At 45.0% G+C, this 22,529-nt stretch overlaps 1 protein-coding gene across 7 annotated transcripts in view; it reads right to left on the bottom strand.

Moving 5' to 3' along the window:
* Positions 1-22,529, bottom strand: part of AFF3 (ALF transcription elongation factor 3) — a 476,201-nt gene that overhangs the window by 181,038 nt on the left and 272,634 nt on the right. The gene's annotated exons all lie outside the window — the stretch shown is intronic.

Here is a 22,529-nt window from a genome sequence, read left to right as displayed (position 1 = left end):
AATCTTACAGAAATAAGATCATTTGGCTGCTGTTTTAACTTTGCCTTTACTTATCAATATGCCACACTTATTGTATATTCACTTCTCATTTTTGAAATATTTATTCATATCCCTTGTCTGTTCTGATGTCTGAGTATATATTTTCATATGGTTGTTTAAAGAATACACTGGGCCTGTTTCACCAATTAGATCATTACATATTTTCCATATAATGCATATATAGAAAGAACTCCTGATGTAATAAGAAATTTAGAAGAAAAAATAACTTTTGAGAGAAAAAAGTGAGTGATAAAATTTTCTGCTGAAAGGTAGCTTGAATGCCCCTTTGTGTTGCACAGTTATAAAAGCCTGCGTCAAGCGCACTTCATTGCCTAGTGGCAAACTTAATGTTGAAGCAAAGAAACTGATTTCTAAGCATATCTGGTGTCATAAAAACTTAAGTAGGCCACCACAGCAGTGTTCCCCTTGAGCCCTGGGAAATGTTAACATGAAGGTGATTGCCTCCCAGGGACTCAGCACGGTGTTAGCTACCAAGTGACATACGGCAGAGGCCAAAGATGGCGGGGCTCCTGTTCTTAAACCATTTGAAGATAGAAAATAAGTCAGACCAAACATCCAAACAAACACATGCACACAGGCACAGCACCTAGCTGTGTGTGTTCTGTAACTCATGGTGATGGTTTCACAAATACCATGCATTTACTAAGTTGACTATTTTAATTTTATCTTGAATCCTTCTAGTTTATTTTTACATCATGAGTCCCTTCAATATGCACATTATATGGAAAATATACAATGACCCAATTGGTAAAATTTGTCATTATTTTCCTAAATTTCCAAAATATTCCTCAAGCAACATGAAAAATATTTCTTCAAATATTATTAAGTCATGTGTTGGAAATAGGCTGTGTTTTGGCTCAGAAATACCTCTATAACGATGTGAAAACGGGCCGGGCATGATGGCGTATGCCTGTAATCCCAACACTCGGGGAGATAGAGGCAGGAGGATCTCTGTGAGTTCGAGGCCAGCCTGGTCTACAAAGGACAGCTAAGGCTACACAGAGAGACCCTGTCTTGAAAAAAAAAAAAGCAAAACAAAAGATGTGGAAAGGGAATAATAATCTGCAGTAGACATATGTGCTGCACATAAGAGCGGAATGGTTGGGAAAGAAACCTGGGCAGGCAGGAGGTGGGGAAGGTAGCGGAGGCGTGAGAATCCACAGTGTGCTCCCACGGCCACGTGGATGGTGGGTTGGAGGATGCACTGTGGCGTCCAGGCAGATAGAAAGGGAATATGAAAGGACAGGTCGTGGACAGGCTGAGATTTAGCAGGGAGCAGTAAGACACCTCAAGTCTGCTGTCCTGGCCAGAGCATCTCCTAAAGGGAAGATGGTGATTCACGCGAAGCACACCAACGAATTCTAGAGTGGCTACGTTTCCAAGGAAGCAACTTTAGTTTTATGTTCTTCATAAGATATTTGTATCTTAAAGTTGTGGCTCTTCTAAATAATTGAAAGGCATCAAAGAAACAATGCCACAACATGAACAGGTAGCGGCACCATCACTGGGTTTGGAACGAGGACACCTTGGTTCTAGATCCCAGAGCTGCAGAGGACTATGGGAGCTAGAGGTAAGGCTCCCGGCACGAACTTTTCAAATCAGGATGCCTGACTATAGAAGACTTGGGCTGGCTACCTCAGTGACAAGAGTTGCTTTGCAGCACATCCGAATGCAGACTCTGTCATCTTCCTCCAGTTTGTGAAAGATTGATAAGAACATCTAACGAGTCTGTGGGACATACGGGTCTGTGTACCTATCATGCACACACGGTCCCAAGCGATTGCCAGTGTTCTGATTCTCTCACAGCCAGTCCAGGCTCTCTTCTCTCTGACCCCTCATGAAACATGAGTAGGAATAAAAGGAAAAAGACAGGAAGACAGGAGTTATCTCTACATGTGGGCCTGGTGGCAGGAGGCATGAACGTGCACTTGGGGCCAGGACACTCTGCTCTGTCCCTGGCCGGACTTATGCACTTGCCTTATTGGCTACCTGGCTTCTTGTCTGTGAATTCCGTGAGAAGGGAACATAGATGTCAGAGCGTTTACGAAAGGAAGAAAGCTGGGTCAGGCAGCTTTGCCAAGTGCTAGTGAGTATTTAAACGTGAAGGTAAGCCACCAAGGTCTCCTTGTTTTCAGACTGTCGTGCTTACCTCACCTTTCCTCTGACACTTGCTCTTTCCTCTCTACTTAAGAGGCATTCTGGCAAGTGAAAAATGTATTCTAACAGGCTGGAAGTGATGCTAAGTCTCATAGTATTTTACTTCATGGTCGAACATTCTGCCTTAGCTTTTAAATTATTCTCTGTCTGAAAAGGGTAAGGTCTTAGTCTCCAACTCATGCTTGACCCAGTTGTCACCAAAGGTGCTGCAAATAGGCATGGCAGGGTAGAGTAAGGTGAAGGGAAAGACCATCAGTCCCGACGCAGATTCAACCTTGACAGGCAACTGTCATCCTGGGCCAGTTTAATTTGAGGAAATCTCTGAGTCAAAGGGTAAAGCTTTTGGCCCGCCCCCACACAGTCCCCCCGTTGCTCTTGTAGGAGCCTCTATGCGGTTCTTGGGGAGAGGCTCTGCGAACCTCACCTGCAGGGTTTTCTCGGAAGTATGCCCATCTGGCAAGTTTCCCTTTGAATCTTATCCTAAGAACCACCCTATTCAGGAAACAGCTCCCCTCCAACTCCTTTTGCTAACACTCAAGTACAGATCAGGCATATTTGGGGTGACAGGGCTGTAGAGCCACCCCCCTTCTCAGTGACTAGAGCACTTAGAGTTTGCAGCACTCTGTCCATTGACTGGGAACACAGCAGAGAGGAGAACTCACTGGCTTATTCATGACCACGACCCCAGGATCTGGCTTAGTGAAGCGCTCCTTAGAAAATTTCAGAATGAATTTCTGCTTGACTTCAACAATGCCGTTTCTGGCACAACATTTCTGGCATTCTTCTTTGTGTTCTGTGGTATGACACAGGGATGGGTGCAGGTGTGGAAGATCTTAGTGGTTAGACTAGAACTGAATTCAAAGAGTTAAAAGTCCCTTAATTGAAGTGGCCAAGGAAGAGAGAGAGAGAGAGAGAGAGAGAGAGAGAGAGAGAGACAGAGACACAGAGAGACAAAGAGAGAGACAGAGAGACAGAGACACAGACAGAGAGAGACACAGAGACACAGAGACAGAGACACAGAGAGACAAAGAGAGAGACAGAGAGACAGAGACAGAGAGAGACAGAGCGAGCGCTGTTCTGGATTGGAGCCCACTGTAGAGTACTGGGTCCTCACTGCCCATCTTTCTTCTCTCAGGTGTGAAAGCTAACTGAGTTTTGAGACACGAGAACACATTCGGGTATTTAGTTTCTCAATATGACTACCTCCAAGGACTGTAGGTGACTCCTTGAAGGCACTGAAATACCTCCAACATATTTCTTCCCTAAAATGAATCTACCAGCTAACACCTAGAAGGAATTTAATCAATATCTACTGACCTGACTTTATTACAGGGTGGCTGACGCCAATCGGGTTCCATGCAGCATAAAGTTCAAAAATGAATCTGGTGCTTTAAAACTATCAAGCTCCCACAGAAGGACAATAAAACAATGTACCAGCAAGAGATAGCAGAAAAAGAGGGAGGGGACCGCTGGAAATACAATTCTCAGAGTGGCTTCAAATCACACAGGGAGAGAAGGGAACACATTCCATGTTGCCCCAGTCTCTCATAATTGTTCGCTTTGGCTGCAAATAGCCGGCAGAGTCTGGATTATTTTGGGAAATTTTCAAGAAATTTAAAACAAAGGATTTTTGGATTTTCTTTTCTTTTTTTTTTCTTTTCTTTCTTTCTTTCTTTTTTTTTTTAAAGAATAGAGGTCAGGCTGTTACCTAGTATAGACAGATGGCTGTGTTTATGTACCGAGAGGAGCAATGCAGAGATTCCAGAGCCCCAGATGAGGCACATAAGCCAAGAAAACGCTTCAGGTTGGCAGAAGGTAGAAACCCGGCATTGGGTAAATATTTAGCAACACGCACGAATTTCCAGCACTAATATCTCATTTGTAGTGGAGCATGCTTTGTGGCCTGATGAAATCTCCTTCTTCGTTCTGTTTTATAAGCAATGATAAAGCTCAAAACATAATCACCTGCGGAGGACGAAACCTGCACCGGGGATGCTGCATTTCCACCTGACTAAAGCGGAGGGAATTGGCATGAAAGAGGGGGTCCTTCCCACTAGCCCCGCTCTGGGCTCTGGACCCACAGACAAAGGGCTGCTGGTACAACAACAACAACAACAACAACAACAACAACAACAACAACAACAAAAATCTGCTAAAATAACTTTTTATTATTCTAGTCTGTACAACAACAGTTCCAGCTGGAGCTCAGTGGTCGCCTCCAGCCAAAATCTGAGTGGGCTCAGCTCTGAGGCCTGTGATAGCAGCCCCGCTGGAGGGAGGGGCGAGACCAGCACCAGCTGGCTCTGTGCGGGGGGCCATGTGCTAAATGCGTCACAGGGCACGGGAAGTACAAATAATGGGCTCTTTTCTGGATGAGCTTACAGCAGGTGGGCAGACAGGACCCTACGAACACACGCTGATGGAGCTCCCTGGGTCACAAGCTGCAGATTCAAATGTCGCCCCGGGTGGCGAGACAGGAACGGCATCGCTGAAGCTTGCTGTGCACACATCAGTCGGGAACACACGAAAGAAGCAGGTGGTGTGAACACAGACTGAGAACGCTGAGCCAAGTTCCTGTAGGGGTCTTCCCTTCACCTGCCTGTGACCCAGGAGCATCCGAGAGGAGAATGCCACCAGAAGCTGCCAGCACTTCCTCCACAGAGCGAGGCTTCCACCCTGAAAAGAGCTACCCTGTCCTACCTACTTGGGGCCCAAGCCAGCTGGCAGGAGACAGTGCACGTGTGTGAAGGTTGTCTGTTGTCTCAAGGCCTGTGCCCCACACCATGAGCATCAGTGGACTGTGCTATGATGTGCCCTGGCTTAGCAGCTGAGTCCTGAGAAGTCAGCTATCTCCTGGCTATTCTGCAAGGGAAGATGCTGCCTCCGTACTCAAGACCCTGAGCTGCCACACTGCTACAAGCACTCTCATCTGCCTGGCCTTGAACACGTCTCTCCTTTAGGCTCGTCATTCACAACTTTTAAAGTTACTCTCTGCCTTCATCATCCATCAGACTTTTCCTTCATTTTTCTGTTTTCTGAATTCCTGAAAATGATCTGAAGAGCAGGTGTTGGCCAGGTGACTTCCCTGCAGCCCCTAAGGCTAGGTGCAAGCACATGGCTCAGTCACTTTGTACCAGCTCTGGTGGCCTTATATACAACAGGCATGACTGTGGGCTGTGTCCTGTCCAGGCTGGCTCCGGGACCTGTGGGCTGTGTCCTGTCCAGGCTGGCTCCGGGACCTGTGGGCTGTGTCCTGTCCAGGCTGGCTCCGGGACCTGTGGGCTGTGTCCTGTCCAGGCTGGCTCCGGGAACACAAGCTCAGCTCACACCACATTATAGAAGTAAAACTCCCGCGAACATGGGCAAGTACATTTACCAGTACATCTAGTATATAGCAGTGTATCTAGTCCTGGCTGGTAACATGCGCGGCCACCTGGCCTGGTCTCAATAGGCAATAAGGTTGGACTTCACGTGCTTTGTTCCAGGTCTAAGACCCAAAGACCAAGCAGTCTCTGAAGATAGAAAACAGACAGACCACAGCTTGTAGTCCATCTATGAGCCCTGCATGCCCCTAGGCTCCCCATTTCCACGTTTTCTCTTTCCCTTCTTCATTCTCTCTCTCTCTCTCTCTCTCTCTCTCTCTCTCTCTCTCTCTCTCTCTCTCTCTCTCTGTGTGTGTGTGTTTGTATATAAAGAATATGTTTGTTTGAGAGGCTGCTGAGATAGATGGCTTAGTGGTTAAGAGTACCGACTGCTTGTATAGAGGACCCATGTTCTAGTCCCAGCATTTATATAAAGGTTTACAACTGTCTATAAATCCAATTCCAGAGGATCCAATGTCCTCTCTGGCTTTGGAAGATACCAGGCATGCAAGTAGGGCATAGACATATATACAGGCAAAATACCCAAACACATAAAATACAATTTTAAAAAGTTATTTTTGTTTGGGAATGTCATACGTATATACTGTATTTTTCGGACTATAAGATGCACCTGACCATAAGACACTCCCAGTTTTTAGGGCAGTAAAACAGGAAAAACAGTAAAAACAATACTCGGACCATAAGGCGCACCATTATTCCTCCACCCACTTTTGGGAGGAAAAGTGCGTCTTATGGTTGGAAAAAAACATGCATGCATGCAAACACACATACATAGATACATACAATATAGTTTGATCAAACTTACTTCCCCATTCCCTTCCCTATAACTCCCTATCCCCCAACCACTTTTCCTGCAAATTTTATTTGATTTGTTGTTGTTAGATGCACTGAGTCCACCACTACATCAGCTTGTATGTCTTGGGTATAGAACTATCTACTAGCTCATGGGTTGCTGGCTAGGGGTAATATCTTAAAGAAAAGTTGACTGTCTCCCACCTTCAGCAGGTGTCAGTTGCCAACAGCTCCTCAGCTTGGGTGAGTCTTCATGAGCCCTTCCCCCATCAACACTGGGATTTTGGCTGGCTTGATCTTGTGCAGGTCTTTTTTATGCACTCACAGCCTCTGCCCTTCTATGTCCTTGTTCGAGATGATCCCTGAGTCTTGTGAGGAGAGTGTGATATTGATGTCCTCTTTAGAGATGAGCACTGCACGGTCCCTTATCCTCTGCACATGGATTGACTGCAGGTGTCCTCTATTCTTACCTCTTACAGGTAAGTGACAACTGTCAGCATCTTACATAGTTCCTGGCGCTGAGGGAAGCTCAACTAATGTTTCGTTTGAAATAAAGTAATATGTAACAGATTTGGAGAAAGGAAACGCAATGATTGTCTGGAAATGGAAGATAATAGAAGGGATAAATAACATATAGGAAGCTTTAGAAAGCTCTAAGCCGGGCGTGGTGGCGCATGCCTTTAATCCCAGCACTCGGGAGGCAGAGGCAGGTGGATCGCTGTGAGTTCGAAGCCAGCCTGGTCTACAAAGCAAGTCCAGGACAGTCAAGGCTACACAGAGAAACCCTGTCTCGAAAAACCAAAAAAAAAAAAAAAAAAAAAAAAAAAAAAAAAAAAAAAAAGAACGCTCTATATGTATTCATGCATATATACACCAACATAATTCTACCCAGCAATGAACTAGGACAAGGCAACAATGGCAACAGTGGACTAGAGCTTTGGCAAGAGTGGCAACAGTTGACTAGAGCATTGGCAACAATGGACTAGGACAAGGGCAACAATGGCAACAGTGGACTAGATCATTGGCAACAATGGTAATAATGGACTAGGACAAGGGCAACAATGGCAATAGTGCACTAGGGCAATGGCAACAATGGCAACAATGGACTAGGACAAGGGCAACAATGGTAACAATGGACTAGGACAAGGGCAACAATGGTAACAATGGACTAGGACAATGGCAACAATGGACTAGGACAAGGGCAACAATGGTAACAATGGGCTTCTAGGGCAATGGCAACAATGGCAACAGCTGACTAGAGCATTGGCAACAATGGTAACAATGGACTAGGGCAATGGCAACAATGATAACAATGGACTAGGACAATGGCTAGGGCAATGGAGGACCGTCTGTCCCAGCTCCCACCTGTACCTTCTTATCTATGTCTGTATCAATACTTTCTGTCCATGTACCTACCCATTTACCAGCTTGCTGACTTACCATAAGTTTTCTGTGATGGGCTCTCTGTATATACAATTCATACTTAAGTGTACATACATGAACATACATAGGAAAATGGAAGGTTGTTTAGGAAAGCCACTGCAGTTAAATAAAGCTTCTCCTCCAGCTTAGGAATACAGATACCTCTGTGGTGTAAACATTTTGTAGGGCTTGCAGTTTTAGCACTTTAACCAGGAAATGACGCAAAAGCTAAATGGAATCCAATGGCACCAAAGTGAATTAGCTCCATAGTGTGCACACAATGCAACACAGCAGCCTTTAAATGAAGACATGGTCAATGCCAGACAAGAAAAGTCTTTACCCAAACGGCCCTCTGCAGGGACAAGAACAGAGGACTGATGGAGCTACTCCTGGGCTCTTGGTGCAGTAGACAACAGTTCCTTATCAGACTTGCAATTCGAAAATGCTTCTTCTTTCATGAATTTTCTTTTTCATGCTCTTGACACCATCCTTTGTACAAAAGTCTTTCAGCCTGGCTTCCTCCTGCTTTTCCTTTTGTTGCTTATGTTTTTATATGTTTACTATTAAGCATGACATTGACTGTGGATTTTCTATAATCTATTTCTCTCTATATTTATATATATAATGAATTTTAAAATCTGTACCATATCTGTACATACACACACACACATACACACATAGTCTTAGTGGCTAAAGAAGTTTAGCTTGATCACAACTTATTGTTTTCATCATAAAAGATTTTGGGGTTTTCTCAAAATCGTTTTTATGTATCTATTAAGAGTATTAGGAGTTCTTGTCATTTATGTTACAGTTGTGGTATATTGTAGCACTGTTGACATAATGTCAATTTTGAATGTATGATAGTAATTCTTAGTTGTATGTATTATGGGGGAAATGTGATATTTTGATACATGAATACAACATGTACTGGTCAGGTCAGGATACTGACCATGAGGAGAACCAGGGTCAGAATTTTCTGATTTGATCACCACACATCGAATGCATATGCCAAATTATTACCCTGCACCTCATTATTATGTAAAGTTATTACTTGTTAACAAAATTATAAAATGATTAAGGCTACATAATGGTAAAATAATTCTTAACAGGAAGATAACCAATATACGAGTAATAGCATAAATCAGTACAGTATTTCAGAGAATTTTTACAAATGCATTTTAGAGAAGTTTTGCACTAAGAACGCCCTGAGAGATTGAAAATACAGTTAAAATGATCAATTTCCACTTCACAAGTCAATATGCTAGGCTCAAAAACTTCCCCAAAGACACAACATTAGTCAGTAATGTGGCCAGAGTCAAAATTGAGAACTCGCATTTGCAGGCTGTATACTCAGACACACACTGAGAAAAGATCTTTCAGTTATACTGACTTGTAGCACAGACCACATCGTCATATGACGTCACCAAAACTAGAAGTTCACACCATCAACCCCAGTGAAGCGTCAGACGGTCACCTGGTTACCATCCTGTTACGTGCATCATTTCTGTTGCTATAGGAGCTGTAGGCCTCATTGCCCATCATCAGATATTCTCAGCAGACAGCACACTTGACAAATGCTCCATTCCCCACTCCTCTTGATAGTCAAACTGCCCAGAGGAACTGTCTACCCTCCATCTTTACTTCTTTTCCTGAATGTTGTCAGTGCAGAACTGGTCTGTCCTGGCCTGTCCCCTGGTCTCCATCATGCTCAGTCTCCCCACTCAACATTGTTTTATATGGTCATTTCCTCATTCACGAATCTCGTTTCCACTGCAAGCTTCTTCCTGTCTTCAGGCGAGTGTTCATTTTAGACCTCCTGCCGTAACCACCCCCCGCCGCCGTAACCACACCCCAACCTCTCAGCCTTACTTAAGCTCCGGGTGTTGTCATCTTGGGAAAATTTGTTTTGGCAAATGGACAATTTTCTTTGTATTCCATGCTTGTGTTTACTGTTTCCCAGAACCCCATTCATTATGTTCAAGGTGGGGCTTGAGATCTGTAATCAACACTTGCTTCTTCTGTAATCTTCCCACCTTGGTCGGTGGCAACTTCCCTTTTCTAGGTGTTGAGAGCAGAAGCCCGGCTCATCTTAAACCTTCCCATACTTCCGCTGTGAACCAGCCCTTGTCATCGTCCGTGGATCGTTATCATCCATGGATCGTGTTGGCTCCACCTTCAGACGACCCTGAACCACTTCTGACCTCTGCAGCCACCACCCCAGTACAAGCAAGGGTCTCTTACTTGACTTCCAAGGGCGGTCGCTTTGTTTCCACTCTTGTCCCCTTCAAGTCTCTCCTCCCTACAACAACCAGGGTTGTCATCTAAAAACAGAACAGATCACTTCTTTCTGTCAAAAATGTCCAATGGCTTCCTGTAGCGAATACAGCACAAGGTCCTGACACCAGCCTGTGAGCTCTTACATGATCTGGCCTGTGTTCCCCTTGGTGACTTGGTTCTCCTTTTACGTAGGGTTATTTAGCTATAAAAGGTTCCTGACATTTCGCCAAGCTAGCGTACCAGATTGCTGACTCGGGGCCTCTGTACTTGCTGTTCCCTGCGCATGCGGACTTTATCCCAACACAGCTCACGTCTAAGATCTCTCTGCTCAGCTGTCACTTCAGAAGAGAGGCTGTGTTGGCTTCTCTTTCTTTCTTAAATGATATTCGCCTAGTACCTCCTCCCGCTATGCCTTATTTTTCTTTCTAGCACTTATCACCAACAGGTATTAGTATCGAATTATCTGTTTCTTGTTTCCCTCACTGATGTAAAAACTGAGAATGGGGAATAGTCTCTCTCTGGTTCGTTGCTACATCCTAAGGCAAGGCCTATTGCCGGTTTTAAACAAAGGTCTATTTCATTGTGATGCTCTGACACCATGTAGGCCACATGTTGTACTTTGGTCTTATTTACCTTCCCATCAGTCCCTACTCTTCTTCCCAAATTGTGTCCTTTCTGCTTTCCAGCACTCTTCCCCGGCCCTCCCTCTCCCAATCCTAAATTCTAGACTGAGCGTAGGATAGAAAACATGCAATATTTGTCTGACTCTTGCCTATCCTGCTTTGCATGATGTCTAACCACGTTTACGGCAGATGACACAATTTTACTCTTTATAACTGAGTAAAACTCCGTTGTTTATATACACTGCATTTCTTTATCCATCCACATGCTCATAGGCATCGAGGCCGACTATCTTGGCTGCAGTGACCAGCACTGCACTAACACGGGTGGGTAAGTATCGCCCATGGTGCACTGACTTAAGATCCCTTCAGTAATATACCCAGCAGTTGTGCATAGCTAAAAGTATCCTACTGTGGTCCTAACACAAAGACTTTGACTAGAACCTGGATACCCTACAACATCCATCCACTAGAGGCTCTTTCTGAGCTGAAGAGAGCAGTCATGATGGACCACTGTGTGGTCCTCAAGTCTGAAGCATCCATCATCCACGCCTTGCAGATAAAACCTGCTGACAATCGAACTTCTATCAGGCCCAACGGACAGTAAAGGTCTGCAGAAGAGGCATCAAATATGTTGTTCAATGAGCAAATGAACAGAAGAAACAAACGGGGTTAAACACGTTTATAAAAAAGACCTTTATAGCATTACTAGATGAACGAAGAACTGCCAAGCGTCAAGCAAAAGTGATTTAAGCTTGCTCTAAGTCCATATGAAGAAAAGGGACGTCTTTCTCATTCTAGAGAGCTGAGAACTGAGTGTTTTCCTTTGTGTGACACGAGGGAAGTCCTGAGATGGACAGTGCGAGTGGGCATACGTGACATGGAAGTTAATATGGCTGTCACCACCAGGATAACTTCAGTCCAAACACCACACACACACACACACACACACACACACACACACACACACACACACACACACACAGACACACACCAAAGCCTGGTGCTGCTGAGACACAAGTCTTTCTTTCCTTTTCTTCTTTCAGTAACTGATGCCAGCGTGTTGATTGGCCATCTCCCCTCGGGCCACGTCCCGGAGCCTTATTTTTCTCAATCTTTTGGTCTAGGATTTACACTTAACAGAGATACTCAGGGGGCACCTGAGGGGTCACATAGATGGTGACCAAGTCCAGCAGGCTCTTCACCTAAAAGCTGGGATACATCATAAAATAGAAACAGAACTCCTTCCCAGTATCTTCTAAAGATCATAATTCTGCTGAGGTGAGGCTGAGTGGGAATGAGAGCCAAGTGGAAATGGTAAAGCTGAAATCCGGACTTTGATAGATAACGCAAAGCTCCACTGAGCACCCATGGGCTTTCCTGGCCAAGCTACAACACGCATTATAGCACCAGGGACCTCCAACAACCCATGGAGCATCCCTAGGCAGGCCAACAGACACGGCATCAAAGGCCCAGGCCTGTCCTAATGCTTGCCATTTCATTGATGACTTGCAGGCAAGCACCTCCGCCCCCACCCATGCACGCCCAGGCCGTTTAGGGAGCATTCAGAGCAACTTCTGAAGGTTGTATGGTGTTTCAGAATATTCTAATGCGTGTCTGTCTAACCTTAAACAGCATTTAGAGACCCAGAACAAAAGGCGGGGGGGGGGGGGCACAAGTGCCTCCTTTGGCCCATGAGCAGTCAGAGGATCTATGTTCCAAGCTTGGATGGTTTCTAGACACACTTTAAACACCATCAAAGTCTGTCTTGCCTTCCTGTTTAGAGACATTCCTAGAGACTCAGGGAATTTAACGAGGAACGTGACAGGGGGTGGCTGCCTGGAACTCCAGCCCAGGCTGGCAAGGCAAGGAGCAGAAATTAAGACGAGAAAAATGCCGCTGTTTACCCAACTTCAAAATGGCAACAAAAGCTTTTCTTCATGCCGCACGCCACTAACCCCACCTCCTCTCAACCTAAAGGGGTGCAAGTCCCTCCGTCCTTCACCCTGACAGCGCAAACATGGGGCAGCTGCTTCGATCCTGCTTCTCGGAAGCATGGGGGGTGGCGGGGGAAGGGATGCCAGACTGTGCACAAGGGAGGGTAGAGGTGCCAGCTTCTGTTCTGCTCCTGCCACTTCCTTCCTCACTCTCCTGCAGGGTGTGTGCCTCTGGCCTCTGTCTGAAAATGGCACGGAATGCTACCGACGGAAGGGCAAAGATCTACATGGCGTTGGAGGGCTCCCCCGTCAGACTTGCACTGTCCTATGGACCAAGTCAAGAGCAGAGCTCTCAGGCACAAGAATCACTGCTCGCATTGTCTGTCATAAGCCATCTACGCTGCCATCCGACATGCAGGCGTGATTCCTGACGTGTGAACCTTCACGTGAACAGCCAGAAAAGGGAAGAATGGGCAAAAGTCTAGCCACATCTCGTCACAGGACACTTACAGAGAAGGAGTACAACCCAAGAGGTCTCCCGTGGCTGCTGCGGCCAGAAACTAACACTCAACTGAGTATCTTACTGTCTTGACGCCAGATCCTGCACTTCCTCAACCACATCATAAACTGATACCAGGTGCATCTAAGGAGCCTTACAGGTACTCAAGGCAGACACCCAGGGACCGCTGCAGGTACCTAGCAGAGCAGAAACTTTCATCTCACCAGCTGCCCTGGCTTGAAGTATTATGAACAGAGAGCATCTGCCAATCTGAACTGAGCCCACATGGCCCAGAATCCCCTGGGCTTTATCTCCCCAAAGAGAAATAAGCCAGTGGCTACCTTCACCTTGCTACCCAGCACCTCAAGGTCACTCTAGAGTATTCTCTGGGTTCCTGGGATCTGTGTATCTATTTCTGAATAACAAAACCTGTCAGACTCACGCAGGCTCCAGATTTGGAGGTGCATATATATAGGGGTCTACAGAAATCATAGCACCGAAATGAGATGCTAAGCACAGGCCTGGGAATTCATCTCTACAGGAACCGGAAAGGGACCAGAGCAAAGGGGGGCCCTACGGTGGAGGAACTGGCAAAGGAGGGGGCATATGCGCATTTATCACCGCAGATCGCATGTCGGTGTGATTGCTGGGACAGTCAGGTTTGCGCAGCGGCAGAAGGGGTGCTGCGTCTGAGCTTTACACGCTCATGCTCTTGTCAGGTGGGGTAGGTGCAAGCCGTGCAAGGGCTTTTAACACAGGAGCAAGTTTCTTCTGTTGAACGGTGTGGGCGTCAATGCTCTTAGCCACGTTTTTTTGTTTGGGGATCTAGAGTGAGAACACAAAACAGACGTAAGCGTCCTAAAACTGAGACCATGTGCTTCAACTCGCCCTTCTTGTGTGAGGTACTCGGGTTTAAATGTCTGTAATAACATGACAAGGAAGCTGTGTTAGTTTTCTTCTTTGAAAATATGTTATTGCTGCCTTCTTTCTTATTTTCTTCATTCCTCAAGTCAGCTCTGCAGTTCTACACTGAGACAATCTGAAGGGTGGCTTCCTGGGCTATATCTTGAGTGTTTATACACCGTGGTATTCCTGGGACTCTTTTGAGGTTTTTAGATATCTTATCCTCATTTCTGTACCTGCCTGAGCCATGGCAGCCAATACCTTTGCTCACTGTGTGCTGTGCCCAGCTTGGAAATTCCACTGTCTCATAGATACCTATGTCCAGGAAAATACTAACACATCCACAGCAGCGAAATGAGCAGGCACAGAGTAAGTCCAGGCGACTGAGGGCCCTGGGTTGGCTCACCTGCTTCTCACCAGCCTGGGCTATCTCATCCTTATTTCTAATCACTAGAGACTCTGTAGTAAGGAGCCTGGTGATAGAGAATTAAGGTAATAGAGTCGCCATGAGATTTCACATGGATATGGCCGGTACTGCATTCAAATTAAGTAGCCAACTCTAAGATGAAAGCACAGCATCAGGGTGGGTCCAGTCTGCCTCTGTGGGGACAGCACTGGTTCAAACACTGTCTTCAAACCTCCAAACATTAGCTGCAAAGGGTAAAATTCCTAAACTTGGGATGACACCCCTCTTAACTCTCTCCTCTTCTTTTCACAATGGAATCTCATCTGAAGTCCCAGGGGGCAATAAAACGGGGATGTTTTTAATTGTCTTCTGTTTCCCTGCAGATATTTAAAAGCTGTACGAAGTAGAGTAGATGAAAGGCTTTTTTTGTGTGTTCTCTCTTCTTCCCCTAAATCCATGGAGGTTTCCAGGTCTCCCACATGCTCCATCAATCCCTGAGGAATGACTCTATTTACGTTCTCCAGTTGTTTATGAGGAACTCAGGTCTCAGAACAATGCCCCTTATTTGCATAGTCTCTGCTCCACACCCCACATCCGCTCCTCAGGGATTTCCATCCCCAGCTTTACACTCTTTGCACAACACTGGTGCCTGTGCAAAGGCAAGAAGGGGAATGGGACTTGGCGCCTTACTATCCACTGGGTCTAGAATCACTTCTGTCAGCTTTGCTCTGTGCTTTGAAAAAGTTATTTCCTGTCCGAGGCTCCGTTTCCTCGCATGTGAACGAGGACTGATAATAGAGACTGTGATGGAGTTCTCCCGAAATGGTATCATCCGCTGCTTGCTGCACAGCTTGTGGCTGACTCACAAGAACTAAGGCCACCTAAGATTCCAGTCCAGTCCCGAAGCCACCCACAGCACACCAGTTCACTGTTTGGTAGGCCCCACCCTTGCTGCCCTTGATTTCAGCGATCTACGGTCAACCATAGTCTGAATGCATCAACAAAAATTTCTAAAAATAAATGATTTGTAAATTAACACATTTTGTTGTAGTGTAAATTGTTCTGTTTCATCATCAATATGGCCAGTCTCTTGCTGTGCCTAATTTATACACCACACTTTATCTTAGGTATGCATATCTAGGACAAACCAGCACATCCTGGGTTTGGAGCTTTTAGGCAAAATCTTGGAAGACATCCCCTGTAAATAACAGGGAATAACTACAGTAGCTTCTAATGCTAGTTGTGATTACTACAATGATTATAGGTTGACAAAACCCTAAAGCAGAGGACAGAATACCGAGAATTCACATAAAATAACAGGCCACCTTTAAAGTGACAAAAGGTTTTTTAAGATAAACATTTCCCACATGCTCTATCTTTGTTCTGTTTGATAAAGACGCAAGTTCAACCGAACCGCTTCGATGGGGAAGCCAGCAGCTGATAACTCCGGCTGCCCAGATGCCAGGGGCATGCTGCCACTAACCGGAATAGACGCTGAACTGCTGTCCTGGCTTTATTCCACAGTGCTATAAAGCCAGATAATGAAAAAAATAAACTAGAACTTCAAATTAATCCTTCCATGCCAATTTGCTGTAAAATATTTAGAGGATCCAGGCTGGCTGTAAGGGTTGGACTCAACCTGCCATGGAACTCTGTCGAACTTGAACTGCAGTGGCTGGGTTCCCGCCACGCCATCTGTTCCTGACACTTGGTGTCATTAGAACGACTGCTTTTATTGATACACACAGTAATGCTCCTCATACCATTGTAGCTAGGCATTATTTATTGTATCCATATATACAACAATATTAACACAGTCAAGCACCAGGATGGGCACTTAAGGGCATCATTAAAATCAGCCAGTGTTCACTACGAGATTTAATGATGATTTAATAGTATTAAATGAGAAAAAAAAAAGAGCCCTTGGCCTTTACATTCTCATTTAAAAACATATAAAAGAGCAGTAATTCAGGCAGTTATACTTCTTTCAAAGATTTTGCTCTAAATCACAGATGGCAACGAGAGGCCATGGCCGTGCGCTGGCTCACACCCCACTCACTCTGACCGAAGCCAGAAGTGCTTTGTTGGGTCATAATTAGCAAAATGCTTGCAAACTCAACTCTTTAAATCAGAGACCATCAAGTGCCAGGCTGAAGGACAGAGGATAAAAACAAAACAAAACAAACAAAACAACAAAAAACCAAGTGGAAGCGATGCTGAGGGGGCTCTCCCAAGGCTGCCTTGTTTAGATCGCATTGTCCTTCGCAAGGCATAGGCACCACGTGGCACCTGAGTGCGCAGTGGGGAGGAGCACTGTGTTCCGCCTGCAGAGAAGGCCGCGGCTCTGCTCCTCGCCTTACAGGGCTCTAAGGCAGCATGCCTCACACACACACACAAAGCTCCCGCTTTCTCTTACTGCCCAGACAGGTCACGCATGTCTGCTGCAGAAACGTAATCACTCGGCTGCCTAATTAGCAATTCTCTGCGATGGGCAACCCGCAGAGGAAGGCTGGGCGTCATGCGCTTCAAAGCTGGATGGAGAACAACCTTGGAGCTCAGTGGGAGGCAGGGCAGCCTGTTGGCTCAGTTGCGAACCAGCTCCAGGGCCAAGCTCCGGCCAGCCCCTGAAGTCCTGCCTCCTAAACTCACTCCAGTTTTCCAGTAATTAGAAAACATAGCAAGACTAGATCTCATTTATGAAATGTCTTACAGAAGGCTTGTCATAATTTCTGTGAGAAGTTGAGAATTGGGTGACTGGTCCTGTCTTCGTTTCTACAGACCTTGGAAACAATGCAAATGCAAATAAAATGGTTATCTTCCCCTAGACCCGGAACAGGCCAGTGTGACGATGTTCCGGGCTAGCCTGCCTGTGTGCGTGGCCTGTCTGGCATGAGGAGAAGCTTTGCTTTTGGAGTCTGACCGTGAGCGTGGGCAGGTCGTGTCCGGGGAAGCCGCTGGTCACACCCTGTTCAGGGAGGCGGCTGCTGCTTCCACGGCATGCTCTAGTGCTAAAAGAATCTTCCCCCGCACTTGCTCAAGTCTTGTTGGAAAAATAAACATCCATGGCAGAAGCAAATTAGGAGAGGCCTACAAAATGATGTTCTTTGCATTTTAAAGTAGATTACAGAATCTTTCAACCACTTCCAACAATGAAGGCAATGTAGAGCCAGTCAAAATTACACATGCATGGACTCTGGTGATGAGACCTAAAATTAGACTGTGGATGGCGGCTCCTGCAAAAATAAATGCGAAGTGATTGCTCATCAGAAAACCCATACGTTCCCGTGCAAACCTCTCCTGCCTGTGATAAATTCGTCCATCAAAATGACTACTCAAGCATTTACCAACTGCCCTCGAAATGCTGCAAGTTAATGTTTCTCATCTGAAAATACGTACACAGCACAGATAAGGAAGAATTTTCACAGCAATATCAGAGTGTTGGAGTCTCTGAAAAGCTTGTACAGTAAAGGCAGAGCCTTAAGAACTTTTAAACATGATGGAGAACCAGGCTAACATGTAATGGCAGAGTTATAAAAAAGTACCCCCCCAAAGTAACCTATTTGCTAACAAGGCTACCTTATGCTACCCAATACACAGAGGCCTAGTGCTTTGGAGTTTTGAATGAAATAAATAGAACCTTTGTGATGAATGAAAACTGACTTCCCTTTAATTAATAAAGGAATTCAAAGACAGATCCATGATCTAGGGATGCAATCTTTTTTTTGTTTTTTTAATGGAGCACCATTTGCTTTCATAACTTCAGCAATAATATGCATTAAGTAGCTACTGAATTTGACAGAGACTCACAACCAGGGGCTTGCTGGAAAACTTTTTGGTAGACACATCTAAAGCTAGACTACTGGCATCAAGTGGGTAAAGGTCAAAGGTGCTTTCACGATCTTACAGTGCCTGGAACGGCCCCTGCAGCGAGGAGTTACCTAGCTCAAAATGCGAATAGTGTCAGGGCTGAAACCTGATAGATACATAAGGCAGCAATTCTATTTAGCTTAGAGAAATGAAAACATAGATGTACACAAAGATTTGCACACAGCAGCAGATTTACTTACAAAGCCTGGAACTGGAAACTCAGAATAATGCAGAGAGACCTTTTGTGTTAGGCCCATTCAAAGGGATACTCCTTAACATAAAAAAGGAGGGACCAAGATATGAGAGACATAGATAAGCCTCAAAACCACTTTGATAAATCAAAGAAGCAAGGCACAGAGATTACACCTTGTTTGAAGCTCGACAGAAAAACTTGTCTGTGATGATAGAACGTAAGACAGCGATCGTGTTGGTGAGGACGCGGGCAGGTAAAGATGGAGGTTCCTCTTTCCAACCTTTCCTCTTTCCTGTTCTCAACATTTGAGCCTATACACCTTCCACCACGCGCTGTGTGACCAGACTACGACAAGGATGTTTTTGGTAGGCCCCCATGCACCCCGACTCCTTCTTGGAGGTTCCTTCTTTGAGTTCAGCAGAATCATGGGATTAAACCTTCCAGTCAGTACTAGAAATCTTCCAGTTTTTTTTTTCCCTTTCTTTTTACTTCTAAGTTAATTTCATTCTGACCGGAGAAACGTGTTTTCTGCTCTTCGGACATTTCTAATCTATGGAGGAGCACAGTCTGTTTTACCAACTGAGCCATGTCTACTTGACAAGGACCACTGGGTGCCGGGCTGTGGAGTGGGAAATCTCCAACTAAAACTGTCATGTTGTTTCCCCTGATATTTCTACAGAGTTTATGCCATATAATAGAAAGTTCTCTTATTATATGCAAGGTTCATAAAGGCTGTGACGCAGGGCGTGGTGGTGCACGCCTTTAATCCCAGCACTTGGGAGGCAGAGGCAGGTGGATCGCTGTGAGTTCCAGGCCAGCCTGGTCCACAAAGCGAGTCCAGGACAGTCAAGGCTACACAGAGAAACCCTGTCTCAAAAAACAAAAATAAAAACAAAAACAAAAACAACAAAAAAATAAAGGCTGTGACATAATTCCAATGACTGGTTACCTGATTTTTATTGTTTTAAACTCTCCCTCCTGACAGCATTTGTTTTGGGTTCTATTATAAAAACAATGCCTCCCGTCACTGTTTTCTTTAGGTTAGCATGTGCATAAAGGCTTAAACCTTTTGCTTTGGCTCTCTTGATCTATTTCTAAGGCATAGAGGCAGCATGCTAGCCATCCCCGCTTTGTTATACCCACTCTCATAACCTTAAACTTTTAAGTAGTACTTAGGTTGTCGTTTAAAGCAATTATAAAATTATACAGCGTAAGTTTACTCCTTGATACTTGTTTTCTATTTTTCCCGCCCACACTTTGTTCTTTGCCTTCTGTTTGTAGCATCAGCCGAATTGTTCTTTCCCTTACATTTTTGCAGACTGCTGGCTGATTCGCTGTTCTCTGTTGAGTGTGTCCTTCTGTTGGCAGTGAATGTTTTCTGATTTCCCACATTCTCTGTCCTCACGTGAGACTGTCAGCTTGTGCACGTGAGAGCTTTATACCCCCTTGCAACTTGTGTTTTCTTCTCTCAGCTTCTATTTACTATCTGGTTTTTTTTTTCAGGATGTCAGTTACTTAAGATGAAATTAAAATCAGGAAAAATAATATCCACCATTCCCAGAGTTGTTACTGCATGTCGATACAAGCTTCCATTGACTTCTGTAAGCCAATTCTTATTTACTTAGTTCAATTTGCTTCAGTGAATTTTCTCATCACTTGTTGATTAATTTTGCATTAATTATTGAAAGCTATTTTTATTGGGTATAGAGGTCTAGGGTGACAGGGTTCCATTCTTATACCTCAACCATACAGCCCACTGTACCATTCCCAACAACAACAAGAAAACTTTTTCTGTCCATTTCCCTGTTAGCAGTATTTTGACACTTGAAAGTTTAACACTTATTAACTGCATTTTGTAGCCATCATGCTTTGGTTTTGCTGAACTAACTTCCTCTCTCTGTCTCTCTTTTCTTCTTCTTCTTCTTCTTCTTCTTCTTCTTCTTCTTCTTCTTCTTCTTCTTCTTCTTCTTCTTCTTCTTCTTCTTCTTTGTCGTTGTCTTTGAACTAGTCCCCTCTTTCTTCTTAGCCCAACAGTACTGACAGGTGTCAGTTTATTAGTACACTCCTGTAGTAAATTTAGAATGCCAAATTATGTTTTCTTAGCTCTAAAGATCTACTCTGTATATATTTAATGTCCTTCACTCTTTGTTCATCTATCCCTTTGTATCTCTGACACTACTCTAGCTCACTGTGAAACTTTATCTGATTAATTTTGTTTCTGTTACTGTTCTCTTGTTGCCATGGGTCACATGCTTGGCTTTTTTGTCTATCAGCATTTAGACTGCACACTTAGTAACATCATGAATATCAAGCCCATAATCCTTTCTTCCTCTGTTTTCTTCCTTTAGATATGGATGAAGTTTTGTCTAAGTACAAATTAGTTTATTTGTGGAGTAGGATGTTCTTTAACATTTTTTCATGATTTTTTGTAGCATATGAAAATAATGCTCTTGTTACGTCATCTTCATACACACATACGCAGTTGTTATCTGAGATCTTTTACTTCAGTTTGTTAGGATGGGCCAGTCCCCTGATGCTGGGGTGTTCTAGCTTCCTTACAAGGCACGGCTCCTCGGGTGTTAGTGTTGCAGGTTTTACCGAGGTCTTTCCATGGACCTCTGCTGCATTTCAGCACTGGGATTTACTTAGCTCCCAGCTTTGTGGAAGTTTTTATTTGCCGGGCCTATGGAGTTTTACATCATGCATGCAGAGATTAGCATTCAGAAAAGGACAGAAGGAGTACTTTCCCCACCCCCTTCCTCTCCAAAGTAGATTCTGGGGCTCTTCCTGTGAATGCTGTCACTTTTGTCTCCTGTCATCAGTTCCAGCCACCTGTTGCATTTGCCTTCAATCCCTACAGACTTGAAGGCTCTGCCTGGGTCTGCTCCTGTGCACTGCAGTCCAGATCCACCTGAAGCCACTGCTGGAGTCAACTAGTGTACCTCTGCTCTAGGAACCCCGAGTCTGCACTGACTGCTGCCCAGGAGCTAAAACTACTCATTTCGAGGTTTGGCACCCTTTCCTAGTTGTGTCAGCAGGGTAAGTCCTACGCCATTCATTGCTTTGTCAGAGGAACCAGCGTGATGACGCCATAGTGTAAAGCTGATGACGTCAACCCCAGCTCAGAATCCATCCGAGCAGGGTGTGTATTCTGCTGTCTGCGTTGAGATTGTTTCTAAGGTGCTAAACTGTTAGGAATGAATGTCTGGAAGGCACCGAGCCTCCTCAGGCCTTCAGCTTCAATGCCTCTCCAGGGCCATTTCATTTGCTGGCCGCCCCTGCCGTCTGTTATGCATTCATTTCCCACCCCCCCCCACCCCCCAGCTCGCCCTCCAGGTCCTGGGAATATCATATTGTCCATGTCATGTTTGGTACCTCAGGGGACTCTATGAGCTTATTGATTTGTTTACGTTTGTGAGCAACGGAGGGGAAAAATAAACAAGATACGTGCTGTAGAGGATGTAGTCTAGGAGGAATATTTGTGGAATTGATATATAAAAGATAGTGGCTGCTCAGGAGACCGTTCAGTACCTATGCTCTTGTTTGGCACCAACTGTCAGTGTTAAGGACGCCCAGCTAAGGTGACTGTTGGAGCCAGGTAGTTCATTCCCTTTCACAGGGTCATGTCTGTGTTGACTGCTGCCCGATACACTGAATGCTTCTTTCTTTTACATTGTCGACCCTATCCAAACGCCTATTCAGAAAAGCATAATTTTAACATGGTAAGCTTTTGATCTAAAACTCCCCCTTGCTGAAGACAACCATGAAATCTCAGAAAAAGGGTCCAAAGATCCCTGAGCTGGAAGTGAGCTGAACACCTCCTCCATGCGGACTAGCCTTCATGGTGCCAGAGGGGACCTGAACACCTCTTCAAGGAGGATTAGCCTTCATGGTGCCAGAGGGGACCTGAACACCTCCTCCATGCAGACTAGCCTTCATAGTAGCAGAGGGGACCATGCAAGCTTCCAAAGTAGGTAACAGACAGTCCTACTGAGCTATGACACCTGTGAGCC

The sequence above is a fragment of the Acomys minous genome (assembly GCF_964271855.1).
Source record: "Acomys minous genome assembly, chromosome: 13".
NCBI lineage: Eukaryota > Metazoa > Chordata > Mammalia > Rodentia > Muridae > Acomys > Acomys minous.
The sequence above is the reverse complement of the archived record's forward strand: the minus strand, read 5'-3'. Positions and strand labels throughout refer to the sequence as shown.